The sequence below is a fragment of the Salvelinus sp. IW2-2015 genome, linkage group LG7 (genome assembly GCF_002910315.2).
Source record: "Salvelinus sp. IW2-2015 linkage group LG7, ASM291031v2, whole genome shotgun sequence".
Taxonomy (NCBI): Eukaryota; Metazoa; Chordata; class Actinopteri; order Salmoniformes; family Salmonidae; genus Salvelinus; species Salvelinus sp. IW2-2015.
Window position 1 is genome coordinate 25,375,444 of NC_036847.1, and position 13,679 is coordinate 25,389,122.

Consider the following 13,679-nt stretch of genomic DNA (forward strand, 5'->3'; position numbering starts at 1 on the left):
ACCCGTTTTGTCTCACCTGTTGTCTTAGCTCTCCCAATCAACACCTGTGATTGCTTTATGCCTCTCTCTAATGTCAATATGCCTTGTATACTGTTGTTTAGGGCAGCTCTCATTGTTCTATTTTACTGCGGAGCCCCTAGTCCTGCTCAACATGCCTCAGATAGCCCCCTTGTCCCACCCCCCACACATGCGGAGACCGCACCTAGCTTAACTGGCGCCTCCAGAGATGCAACCTCTTTCATCGTCACTCAATGCCTAGGCTTACCCCCACTGTACTCACAACCTACCATACCCTTGTCTGTACACTATGCCCTGAATCTATCCTACCACACCCAGAAATCTGCTCCTTTTATTCTCTGTTCCCAAAGCACTAGACGACTAGTTCTGTTAGCATTTAGCCGTACCCTCATCCTACGCCTCCTCTGGTGATGTAGAGGTTAATCCAGGCCCTGTGTGTTCCCAGGCGCTCTCATTTGTTGACTTCTGCAACCATAAAAGCCTTGGGTTCATACATGTTAACATCAGAAGCCTCCTCCCTAAGTTTGCTTTATTCACTGCTTTAGCACACTCTGCCAACCCTGATGTCCTAGCTGTGTCTGAATCCTGGCTTAGGAAGGCCACCAACAATTCTGAAATTTCCATCCCCAATTACAACATTTTCCATCAAGACAGAACTGCTAAAGGGGGTGGAATTGCAAACTACTGTAGAGATAGCCTGCAGAGTTCTGTCATACTATCCAGGTCTATGCCCAAACAGTTCGAGCTTCTACTTTTAAAGATCCATCTCTCCAGAAATAAGTCCCTCGCTGTTGCCGCTTGTTATAGACCCCCCTCAGCTCCCAGCTGTGCCCTGGACACCATATGTGAATTGATTGCCCCCCATCTATCATCAGAGTTCATACTGCTAGGTGACCTAAATTGGGATTTGCTTAACACCCCAGCCGTCCCACAATCTAAGCTAGATGCAATCAATCTCACACAAATTATCAAAGAACCTACCAGGTACAACCCCAAATCCGTAAACATGGGCACCCTCATAGATATCATCCTGACCAACTTGCCCTCTAAATACACCTCTGCTGTTTTCAACCAGGATCTCAGCGATCACTGCCTCATTGTCTGTGTCCTTTATGAGTCTGCGGTCAAACAACCACCCCTCATCACTGTCAAATGCTCCCTAAAACACTTCTGCGAGTAGGCCTTTCTAATTGACCTGGCCCGGGTATCCTGGAAGGATATTGACCTCATCCCGTCAGTAGAGGATGCCTGGTTGTTCTTTAAAAGTGCTTTCCTCATCATCTCAAATAGGCATGCTGTAACGGCTCTCGTGGGCTGAAGGAAGAGTGGACCAAGGTGCAGCGTTTAAAGTGTTCATGATTTAATCCGAAAAAAAACCAAATCGAACAAAAACAACAAACAGGAGAACGAAAGCGAAACAGTTCTGTCTGGTGCAGACACAAAACAGAAAACAACTACCCACAAAACATAGGTGGGAAAAGCCTGTGCGGGACGTGGACCCCGGTCCACCTTAAGCTTGGCCCACTTATGTGGCGCCTCTGGAGCGGGGACCCTCGCCGCCGACCCCGGACTGGAGACCCTTGCAGCGGGCCCCGGACAGGAGGGCGACTCTGGCAGCTCCGGACAGGAGGGCGACTCTGGCAGCTCCGGACAGGAGGGCGACTCTTGCAGCTCCGGACAGGAGGGCGACTCTGGCAGCTCCGGACAGGAGGGCGACTCTGGCAGCTCCGGACAGGAGGGCGACTCTGGCAGCTCCGGACAGGAGGCGCTCGCAGTCCGACAGAGGGCGACTCTGGCAGCTCCGGACAGCGGAGGGCGACTCTGGCAGCTCCGGACAGGAGGGCGACTCTGGCAGCTCCGGACAGGAGGGAGACTTTGGCAGCTCCGGACAGGAGGGAGACTCTGGCAGCGCCGGACTGGGGACGTCGCTGGAGGCTCTGGACTGAAGGGCGTCACTGGAGTGGAGAGACACAGGAGGCTTCGTGCCATGGATCATCACTGGAGGCTTCGTGCCATGGATCAAAACTGGAGGCTTCGTGTCATGGATCACACTCAAGGCTTCGTGCCATGGATCATCACTCGAGGCTTCGTGCCATGGATCATCACTGGAGGCTTCGTGCCATGGATCATCACTGGAGGCTTCGTGCCATGGATCATCACTGGAGGCTTCGTGCCATGGATCTCACTGGAGGCTTCGTGCCATGGATGATCACTAGAGGCTTTGCACCATGGATCATCACTGGAGGCTTTCGCCATGGATCATCACTGGAGGCTTCGTGCCATGGATCATCACTGGAGGCTTCGTGCCATGGATCATCACTGGAGGCTTCGTGCCATGGATCATCACAGGAGTGGAGAGACACACAGGAGGTCTGGCTCTGAGAGCAGGCACAGGACTCACCAGGCTGGGGAGACATGCAGGAGGGTTAGGGCTTAGCACAGGCACAGGACTCACCAGGCTGGGGAGACATGCAGGAGGCCTCTTCCTTAGCCAAGGCACCGGATACACTGGGCCGTGGAGGCGCACTGGCGGTCTCGAGCGCAGAGCTAGCACAACTCGTCCTGGCTGGATACCCCCTGTAGCCCGGCAAGTGCGGGCAGCTGGAACAGGCCGCACTGGGCTGTGCTGGYGAACCGGGGACAACGTGCGTAGGGCTGGCGCAGGATAACCCGGGCCGAGGAGATGCACTGTAGGTCTGGAGAGCAGGGCTGGCACACTCCGTCCTGGCTCGATGCCCACTCTAGCCCGGCCGATGCGAGGAGCTGCGATGTAGCGCACCGTGCTATGAGTGCGCACTGGGGACACCATGCGCTTCACCGCATAACATGGTGCCTGCCCGGTCACTCTCTCCCCACGGCAAACACGAGGAGTTGGCTCAGGTCTATGACCTGACTCCGCCAATCTCCCCGTGCCCCCCCCCAAAAGAAATTCTGGGGCTGCCTCTCGTGCACACCTCCTCGAGCCAACTCCTCGTAGCGTCGCCGCTCCGCCTTAGCTGCCTCCAGCTCCTCTTTAGGACGGCGATACTCTCCCGTCTGTGCCCAGGGTCCCTTGCCGTCCAGGATTTCCTCCCATGTCCAACTCTCCAACAAATGCTGCTCCTTCCTACCAGGCTGCTTGGTCCTTTGGTGGTGGGCAGTTCTGTAACGGCACTCGTGGGCTGAAGGAAGAGTGGACCAAGGTGCAGCGTTTAAAGTGTTCATGATTTTTTTTTTTTTTAACAAATCGAACAAAAACAACAAACAGGAAAGCGAAACAGTTCTGTCTGGTTCAGACACAAAACAGAAAACAACTACCCACAAAACACAGGTGGGAAAAGGCTACCTAAGTATGGTTCTCAATCAGAGACAACGTTAGACAGCTGCCTCTGATTGAGAACAACACCCGGCCAAACACATAGAAATAGACAACATAGAACAAAAAACATAGAATGCCCACCCCAACTCACGTCCTGACCAACCAAAATAGAGACATAAAAAGGATCTCTAAGGTCAGGGCGTGACACATGCCCCTTTAAAAAAATGTAGAACTAAGAACAGATATAGCCCTTGGTTCACTCCAGACCTGACTGCCCTTGACCAGCACAAAAACACCCTGTGGCGTACTGCACTAGCATCAAATAGTCCCCGCGATATGCAACTTTTCAGGGAAGTCAGGAACCAAAACACACAGTCAGTTAGGAAAGCAAAGGCTAGTTTTTTCAAACAGAAATTTGATTCCTGCAGCACTAATTCCAAAAAGTTTTGGGACAATGTAAAGTCCACGGAGAATAAGAGTACCTCCTCCCAGCTGCCCACTGCACTGAGACTAGGAAACACTGTCACCACTGATAAATCCACGATAATCGAGAATTTCAATAAGCATTTCTCTACGGCTGGCTATGCTTTCTACCYGGCTACCCCAACCCCGGCCAACAGCTCTGCACCCCCCACAGCAACTGGTCCAAGCCGCCCCCTGCTTCTCCTTCACCCAAATCCAGACAGCTGATGTTCTGAAAGAGCTGCAAAATCTGGATCCCTACAAATCAGCTGGGCTAGACAATCTGGACCCTCTCTTCCTAAAATTATCCGCCGCCATTGTTGCAACCCCTATTACTAGTCTGTTCAACCTCTCTTTCATATTGTTTGAGATTCATAAAGATTGGAAAGCGGCCGCGGTCATCCCCCTCTTCAAAGGGGGAGACACTCTAGACCCAAACTGTTACAGACCTATATCCATCCTGCCCTGCCTTTCTAAAGTCTTCGAAAGCCAAGTGAACAAACAGATCACTGACCATTTCAAATCCCACTGTACCTTCTCCGCTATTCAATCTGGTTTCCGAGCTGGTCATGGGTGCACCTCAGCCATGCTCAAGGTCCTAAACGATATCATAACCGCCATCGATAAAAGACAGTACTGTGCAGCCGTCTTCATCGACCTGGCCAAGGCTTTCAACTCTGTCAATCACCATATTCTTATCGGCAGTCTCATCAGGCTTGGTTTCTCTAATGACTACCTCGCCTGGTTCACCAACTACTTCTCAGATAGAGTTCAGTGTGTCAAATCGGAGGGCCTGTTGTCCGGACCTCTGGCAGTCTCTATGGTGGTGCCACAGGGTTCAATTCTCGGGCCGACTCTTTTCTCTGTATATGTCAATGATGTCGCTCTTGCTGCGGGTGATTCTTTGATCCACCTCTACGCAGACGACACCATTCTGTATACATCTGGCCCTTCATTGGACACTGTGTTAACAAACCTCCAAACGAGCTTCAACGCCATACAACGCTCCTTCCGTGGCCTCTAACTGCTCTTAATTGCTAGTAAAATGAAATGCATGCTCTTCAACCGATCGCTGCGTCACTACACTGGACGGTTCTGACTTAGAATATGTGGACAGCTATAAATACCTAGGTGTCTGGTTAGACTGTAAACTCTCCTTCCAGACTCATATTAAGCATCTCTAATCCAAAGCTAAATCTAGAAATGGCTTCCTATTTCGCAACAAAGCATCCTTCACTCATGCTGCCAAACTTACTCTCGTAAAACTGACCAACCTACCGATCCTTGACTTCGGCGATGTCATTTACAAATTAGCCTCCAACACTCTACTCAGCAAATTGGATGCAGTCTATCACAGTGCCATCCGTTTTGTCACCAAAGCCCCATATACTACCCACCACTGCGACCTGTATGCTCTCGTTGGCTGGTCCTCGCTACATATTCGTTGCCAAACCCACTGGCTCCAGGTCATCTATAAGTCTATGCTAGGTATAGCTCCGCCTTAGCTCACTGGTCAACATAGCAACACCCACCCGTAGCACGAGCTCCAGCAGGTATATTTCACTGGTCATCCCCAAAGCCAACACCTGCTTTGGCCGCCTTTCCTTCCAGTTCTCTGCTGCCAATGACTGGAACGAATTTTTTAAAATCACTGAAGTTGGAGACTTATATCTCCCTCACTAACTTTAAGCGTCAGCTGTCAGAGCAGTTTACTGATTGCTGCAGCTGTACACAGACCATCTGTAAATAGCCCATCCAACCAACTACCTACCTCATCCCCATATTTGTTTTTCTGCTCTTTTGCACACCCTTATTTCTACTTGCACATCCTCATCTCTACATATATCACTCCAGTGTAAATTGCTAAATTGTAATTACTTCGCCATGATTGGCCTATTTATTTCCTTATCTCCTTCCTTCATTTGCACACACTGTACACAGATTTTTCTATTGTGTTATTGACTGTACGTTTGTTTAACCCATGTGTAACTCTGTGTTGTTGTTTTTGTCGCACTGCTTTGCTTTATCTCGTCCAGGTCGCAGTTGTAAATGAGAACTTGTTCTCAACTGGCCTACCTGGTTAAATAAAGGTGAAATAAAATAAAATAAAACATATCGTAGGTAAAGAATCCAAGCAGTACATCTCTCCACAATAGTGTAAAATATTCATAAATGTGTTCAATTATAAATCTACTGATGTCTTACCACAGATTCCTTCAATTTTTAGAGGGGAGAGACACACAACTGCATTTTTCAGCATGTTTTTAACAAAAAGATAGATTTGGAGTTAGATAAACTTGGATGATTTTTTCGGCAGGGACATATACAGGATGCTACCCTCCACAGTATAACCTTCACTCCAGATCAAAACTCCAAACCTACAACCTGATTTTGGACAAAATTACCTGGAAGGATTCGTACTACCAAGGATTCCTTTTTCCAAGCTATACAGCAGGAGCTCAGGCAAACAAACATCAGAGACCTGAGGACACCATCCAACCTGGAACTGAGTGAGTAATGTTTGGTCTGATGCTATTTTGAAAGCCAAGTAAAAAAATTAAAAATAAAGTACATTACAATTATATATTTTACTTGGGGACTGAATGCTAGGCTGCCAAGCTTGCTAGGACAGAACAGATACAACTTCAATTAGCACTGAGGTGTGAAKTGAGAGGTGTCAAAGCATTTGAGCCCAACAATGGCAGGAGTCTCACAGCCTACCAACCAAATCCAGAGGACTTTGAAGCCCCTTACCACTGTTCAGAGACCATCCACTGGCATTTTCTACAAGAAATGTGCCTCCAGAAAAAAGATTCTCCCAAGTGGGTGTGACACCTACTCCCGTTGCCTGCTGCACTGCTGCTTTTATTCCACCTGGCAATCTGTTCACCATCTGCCCTGGCCTGTCTCCCCTGACTCTGAACTTACAATGGCTAGCCCAAAGTCGTTACATATTTTTCTTGTGCTTTATGCTATTTTCCTCATGACTCCTGCATGCTTTGTTGACTATGAACTTTCTTGTTTACCCAACTGTGGGACATACTATGTTTGTTCCCAGACTCGGGACTCTGACTCTCTATTGGCTACATGGACTCTTGGCCTCCCATCCTTTTCTAAACCACCTCTCGCCGGCTTTATATTCATGTTACCTGATGTAATTGCTGTACAATATGATCTTGTTGCCATCTAATGCACATTCAAATGTCATAAATCAACACCGCAAAGCTCTCCCTGTCCTCTGCCGTGCACCTGATTGTATTACTGCTGATGATATCTGGAAATGTATATGTACACCCTGGCCCATCTGCTGTTCCTAGCCCCAACTCTGACTTGTGCTCTGATATCTGCTTCACTGATTTCTGCTCTCGTAAAAACCTGGGGTTTCTGCACATTAACACAAGAAGTTAATTACCAAAAATTGATAAATTGAAAGTGTGGGTTCACAGCTCCAATGCAGATGTGTTGGTCATTACTGAGACGTGGTTAAGGAAGTGTGTTTTCAATACTGATGTTAAGCTTTCTGGTTATAATCTTTTTCWGMAAGACAKATCTTCCAAAGGTGGKGGAGTGGCAATCTTTACCAAGGATCACCTTCAGTGCTCGGTTGTCTCCACCAAGTCTGTCCCCAAACAATTTGATTTGCTGGTTTTAAGCATTAAACTTTCAAATAGCTCTTCGTTGACTGTTGCTGGGTGTTATCGTCCTCCATCAGCACCGGTCTGTACCCTACCTGCCCTAAGCTCTCACCTGGCCTCTTACACCRAGTCTGAATTTGTCCTGCTAGGTGACCTAAACTGGGACATGCTTAAACCACCAAAAGCAATGGGACTCCCTAAATCATTCTCAGATTAGTACCAATCCCACAAGGTAACACCCAGAAAAGGCTACTATCCTCGATGTTATCCTCACAAATAATCYTGAGGTATCAGTCTGGTGTTTTCTGTAATGACCATAGTGATCACTGTTTTACAGCCTTTGTTCGTAATGGCTGCTCAGTGAAACGACCTGTCCTGATTTGTCATAGACGCTTGATAAAAAACTTTAATGAGCAATGGCCTCTGTAAATTGGTATAAAATCAGCTTGATCCCCTCTGTCGAAGACGCTTGGACCTTCTTTTTTATATTTTCAGTGGTATTGTTAACAAACACGGCCCCATAAAGAAAATGAGAATTCAAAACAGGTTCAGCCCCTGGTTCGACCGTGATCTTGCAGTTACTCCACCTCAAGAATTCCATTTGGCGAAAGGCTCTGCACACGCATACTCAGGCTGACTGGCTCTCATTCAAGCAATGAGAAATAAGTGCACTCAGGCTATCCGGAAGGCCAAAGTTAGTTACTTTACGGAGCAGTTCTCTCTCTGTGGGTCTAACCCCAAGTTCTGGAAAATGGTTAAAGACCTGGAGAATAAACCCTCCTCCTCACAGCTGCCCATGTCCCTTAATGTTGATGATGTGGTTGATACTGACAAGGAGCACATGGCTGAGCTCTTTAATCACCACTTCATTAAGTCAGGATTCCCTTTTGACTCAGCCATGCCTCCTTGCCCGTCCAACATTTCCTCATCTCCCACCCCTTCTAATGCGACTGGCCCCGATGCTCATCCCTCTTTTCCCCCTGCCCCGCTACAAGGTTTCTCCCTGCAGACGGTCACTGAGTACGAGGTGCTAAAGGAGCTCCTTAAACTTGACCCCCAAAAACCATCTGGGTCAGATGGTTTAGACCCTTTCTTCTTTTCTTCTCCAAGCCTGTTGCTCCTCTCTGTAGAGGTTCCCATTGCTTGGAAGGCAGGCTCGGTGCGTCCTTTATTTAAAGGGGGAGATCAAGCTTATCCTAACTGTTATAGGCCAATTTCTATTTTGCCCTGTTTATCAAAAGTGTTGGAAAAACTGACTGGCTTTCCTGATGTCTATAGTATTTTCTCGGGTATGCAATCTGGATTCCGCTCAGGTTATGGATGTGTCACTGCAAACTTAAAGGTCCTCAATGATGTCACCATTGCCCTTGACTCTAAGCAACGTTGTGCTGCTATTTTTATTGACTTGGCCAAAGTTTTTGATAGTAGACCATTCCATTCTTGTGGGCCAGCTAAGGAGAATTGGTGTCTCTGACGGGTCTTTGGCCTGGTTTGATAACTACCTCTCTCAAATAGTGCAATGTATAAAGTCAGAACATCTGCTGTCTTAGCCACTGTCTGTCACCAAGGGAGTACCCCAAGGCTCAATCCTAGGCCCCACGCGCYTCTCAATTTACATCAACAACTTAGCTCAGGCAGTAGGAAGCTCTCTCATCCATTTATACGCAGATGATACAGTCTTACACTCAGCTGGCCCCTCCCCAGATTTTGTGTTAAACACTCTACAACAAAGCTTTACTAGTGTCCAACAAGTTTTCTATGCCCTTAACCTTGTTCTGAACATCTCCAAAACAAAGGTCATGTGGTTTGGTAAGAAGAATGCCCATCTCCCCACAGGTGTGATTATTACCTCTGAGGGTTTAGAGTTTGAGGTACTGTAGTCACCTCATACAAGTATTTGGGAGTATGGCTAGACGGTACACTGTCCTTCTCTCAGCACATATCAAAGCTGAAGGCTAAAGTTAAATCTAGACTTGGTTTCCTCTATCGTAATCGTGCCTCTTTCACCCCAGCTGCCAAATTAACCCGGATTCAGATGACCATCCTACCCATGCTAGATTACGGAGAGGTAATTTATAGATCGGCAGGTAAGGGTGCTCTTGAGCGGCTAAATGTTCTTTACCATTCGGCCATCACATTCTGTTAAAGGTCCCCAAAGCACACACATCCCTGGGTCGCTCCTCTTTTCAATTCACTGCAGCTAGTGACTGGAACGAGCTGCAACAAACACTCAAACTGGACAGTTTCATCTAAATTCAAAGACTCAATCATGAACACTCTTACTGACAGTTGTGGCTGCTTTGCGTGATGTATTGTTGTCTCTACCTTCTTTACCTTTGTGCTGTTGTCTGTGCCCAATAATGTTTGTACCATGTTTTGTGCTGCTACCATGTGCTGCTGCCATGTTGTGTTGCTACCATGTTGTTGTCATGTTGTGTTGCTACCATGCTACCATGCTATGATGTCTTAGGTCTCCCTTTATGTAGTGTTGTCTCTCTTATCATGATTTGTGTTTTGTCCTAAATTGTATCTTTTATTTTTTTTAATCCCAGCCTCCGTCCCCGCAGGAAGCATTTTGCCAGGTCGTCATTGTAAATAAGAATATGTTCTTAACTGACTTGCCTAGTTAAATAAAAGGTGAAATAAAATAAAAAATATATTAAATAAATTAATACAATGCCAAAAAACACCGCTTCACTACAAAAGGTACAATTCAAATGTATGTTCCTAAACTTCTTCATATCGTGGTTGGCAGGATAATATTTATGAACAATTTTAAAAGAAACTTCCGTAATTTTGCTAATAAGTAGGTATGTGTGGTAGAGGTCGACCGATTAAATCGGAATGGCCGATTAATTAGGGACGATTTCAAGTTTTCATAACAATCGGAAATCGGTAATTTTGGATATTATTTTAAATTTTTTACACCTTTATTAACAAGGCAAGTCAATTAAGAACACATTCTTATTTTCAATGACGGCCTAGGAACAGTGCCTTGTTCAGGGGCAGAATGACAGATTTTTACCTTGTCAGCTCAGGGATTCAATCTTGCAACCTTATGGTTAACTAGTCTAACAATCTAACCACCTGCCTCACGAGGAGCCTGCCTGTTACGCGAATGCAGTAAGAAGCCAAGGTAAGTTGATAGCTAGCATTAAACTTATTTTATAAAAAACAATCAATCAATCAATCATAATCACTAGTTATAACTACACATGGTTGATGATATTACTAGTTTATCTAGCGTGTCCTGCGTTGCATATAATCGATGCAGTGCGCATTCGCGAAAAAGGACTGACGTTGCTTCAACGTGTACCTAACCATAAACATCAATGCCTTTCTTAAAATCAATACACAGAAGTATATATTTTTAAACCTGCATATTTAGCTAAAAGAAATCCAGGTTAGCAGGCAATATTAACCAGGTGAAATTGTTTCACTTCTCTTGCGTTCATTGCACGCAGAGTCAGGGTATATGCAACAGTTTGGGCCGCCTGGCTCATTGCGAACTAATTTGCCAGAATTTTACGTAATTATGACATAACATTGAAGGTTGTGCAATGTAACAGGAATATTTAGACTGATGGATGCCACCCGTTAGATAAAATAAGGAACGGTTCCGTATTTCACTGAAAAAATAAATGTTTTGTTTTCGAGATGATTCGTTTCCAGATTCGACCATATTAATGACCTAAGGCTCGTATTTCTGTGTGTTATTATGTTATAATTAAGTCTATGATTTGATAGAGCAGTCTGACTGAGCGATGGTGGGCACCAGCAGGCTCGTAAGCATTCATTCAAACAGCACTTTCCTGCATTTTGCCAGCAGCTCTGCTGTTTATGAATTCAAGCCTATCAACTCCCGAGATTAGGCTGGTGTAACCGATGTGAAATGGCTAGTTAGTTAGCCGGGTGCGCGCTAATAGTGTTTCAAATGTCACTCGCTCAGGGACTTGGAGTAGTTGTTCCCCTTGCTCTGCATGGGTAACGCTGCTTCGAGGGTGGCTGTTGTCGATGTGTTCCTGGTTCGAGCCCAGGTAGCGGCGAGGAGAGGGATGGAAGCTATACTGTTACACTGGCAATACTAAAGTGCCTATAAGAACATCCAATAGTCAAAGGTATATGAAATACTGTAACGGCTGTCGTCTTCCTCCTCCTCGGACGAGGAGAGGAGAGAAGGATCGGTGGACCAATACGCAGCGAGGTATGTTGACATAATGATTTATTGACAAGCGACGAACACTGACACGAACTATACTTGACTTATACAAAATAACAAACAAACAACGTAGACAGACCTGATCATGGAACTTACATAAAACACGCAGAACTCACGAACAGGAACAGACTACAATAAACGAACCGAACAACCAAAACAGTCCCGTGTGGTACACAGACACGGAAGACAATCACCCACAAACAAACAGTGTGAACAGCCAACCTATATATGGTTCTCAATCAGAGGAAAACGTCAAACACCTGTCTCTGATTGAGAACCATATAAGGCTAATTTCAAGTGCCCTAAACATAGAAAACACAAAACATACAATGCCCACCCCAACTCACGCCCTGACCCTCTAAACATATACAAAAATAACATAAAATAGGTCAGGAACGTGACAAATACAAATGGTATAGAGAGAAATAGTCCTATAATTCCTATAATAACTACAACCTAAAACTTCTTACCTGGGAATATTGAAGACTCATGTTAAAAGGAACCACCAGCTTTCATATGATCTCATGTTCTGAGCAAGGAACTTAAACGTTAGCTTTCTTACATGGCACATATTTCACTTTTACCTTCTTCTCCAACACTTTGTTTTTGCATTATTTAAACCAAATTGAACATGTTTCCTTATTTATTTGAGGCTAAATTGATTTTATTGATGTATTATTTTAAGTTAAAATAAGTGTTAATTCAGTATTGTTGTAATTGTCATTATTACAAATTATTTTATTTTAATCGGCCGATTAATCGGTATCGGCTTTTTTTGGTCCTCCAATAACGGTATCGGCGTTGAAAAATCATAATCGGTCGACCTCTAATGTGTGGCAACATGCAAACTTTTTTCCAACAGATATTATCAATAAAACTGTTTCAATAAGGCATGACATAAGGTATAGATACAACATCCTGCTGAAACAAGGCTCGAATAGCTCTATTGTTGTTGAATTGACCAAAAGAAAAACGAATATTTCATACTGATGAGGCAACAGGGTTAATCATAGATATCTTCTGAGGATCAGGTCTTGACACATTCCTGAATAATAAAGCAACACCTGGGAGAATGGCATCTAAAACAATTAGAAAATCTTTAGGTGTTGCAGGGATTTTGTAAAGTGATAAGAATTCCTTATAATTAAGTAAAAGACCCTCTACATTTACATGTTGACTCATTTACACTGTTGATTATTATCAAATTGATTTGTTGCAGATACAAGGCTGTGCGTGATGACGTAGTGCACATAAACATACCTTTTGCGGTAAAAATTACAAGTACCGAATAAAAAGTACAAGTTAAATGAATTTCCATCGCATTTTCAACTCTGATGCTTTTCTGACAACAAAAAATGTTGCGTTGTAGAGCGAGTGACTCTGGTATTGGCACGTGAGGTCTCGCCAGTGCACATATAGCCTACATCAGGGGTTTCCAATTCAAACCTGTTCCTGGAGAGCTACACTGCTGTAGGTTTACGCTCCAACCCCAGTTGTAACTAACCTGGTTCAGTTTATCAACCAGCTAATTATTAGAATAAAGTGTGCTAGATTAGGGTTATGTTAACACCTAGAGGGCCGTAACTCTCCGGGAACAGGGTTAGAGTCCTGGCCTACATTATGCGACTATTATAATGGACCAAAAAGTGAGATTATTTGTATTTCTCAAACGGCAGCCAAACACCGATTATCAACTTGCACTTTCACCACCCTGTGAAATTAATCATAATGTACTTAATTTGTAGCCTAATAAACTACATGCTTTCCCGACGAGTCGTAGTGGGAGGACTGCAAAACATGTCACGTGATTCCAAATTTACTTCGATAAAATGGTTATTATATCAATATTTGTGCATTAAAGCGTTTCCACCGACATTTTWMGCATACTACATTTTAACGACACAAAAAGGTTCCACCTTGTCTAGCGTATTTTGTTTAGTTTACATTTGGACAGTTTGTTTCCATCACAGCTCTCGTGAATTTGTTTTTATACCGTATGGCGTCAGAAAAAAAATCGCGATGGGAACCTGGTTTGTGTTGCAATTTC